We start from the raw sequence: 1181 nt of genomic DNA, 5'->3' as shown, positions 1-1181 counted from the left end.
GTGTCCACATGGGTAACAACCAACCAATGTGTCTCCAAACAATGTGGTTTGGTGTTGTATACCAGGAAAGTGACGTTTATAATGTGCAAAGTTCGACTGGATGGTCCGTCCTCTCCAATAGGAAAATGAACAATTTTCTGGGAGAATATCTCTAAGAAATGAATTGGACTGTAAGGTACCCCAATGTTTGTCAACAATTTGTCTGAACCATTTGGTATTATTGCCATATGTAGTGATTAGCCTAATCGGTTGTTTGGCTGACTGAAGCCCTTCTGTAGATTTATTATATTGAAGCAAATCCTCCCGACTTTTTTGGTCAATTTGTGCAGCTGTTTGGTTGAGTCGGTTTATGTTATATCCTCTGTCTATAAATCTGGCAGTTAATTCACTAGTTTTTTTGTAATATTCTGTATTGGATGAACAAATCATTTTGAGGCGCATATATTGTGATTTTGGAATGTTGGTAATGATGTGGCGGGGATGAGAACTTGTTGCATGCAGAATCGTGTTATATTGCGGAAATTTCCGATATACTGTTGTTGATAAAGTATGATCCGCAAGTCTGTTGATTAAAACATCCAAAAACACAATTTCTGTACATCCAATGTTGTTAGTATTTGTCTTATACCATGATTATTTACTAGTCTGTTCTCATGTTAGTATTTGTCTTATACCATGATTATTTACTAGTCTGTTCTCATGTTAGTATTTGTCTTATACCATGATTATTTACTAGTCTGTTCTCATGTTAGTATTTGTCTTATACCATGATTATTTACTAGTCTGTTCTCATGTTAGTATTTGTCCTATGCCATGATTATTTACTAGTCTGTTCTCATGTTAGTATTTGTCTTATGCCATGATTATTTACTAGTCTGTTCTCATGTTAGTATTTGTCTTATACCATGATTATTTACTAGTCTGTTCTCATGTTAGTATTTGTCTTATACCATGATTATTTACTAGTCTGTTCTCATATTAGTATTTGTCTTATGCCATGATTATTTACTAGTCTGTTCTCATGTTAGTATTTGTCTTATGCCATGATTATTTACTAGTCTGTTCTCATGTTAGTATTTGTCTTATACCATGATTATTTACTAGTCTGTTCTCATATTAGTATTTGTCTTATACCATGATTATTTACTAGTCTGTTCTCATGTTAGTATTTGTCTTATACC

The sequence above is a fragment of the Protopterus annectens genome, chromosome 5.part0, assembly GCF_019279795.1.
Source record: "Protopterus annectens isolate FY-2018-M chromosome 5.part0, PAN1.0, whole genome shotgun sequence".
Lineage (NCBI taxonomy): Eukaryota > Metazoa > Chordata > Ceratodontiformes > Protopteridae > Protopterus > Protopterus annectens.
The sequence above is the reverse complement of the archived record's forward strand: the minus strand, read 5'-3'. Positions refer to the sequence as shown.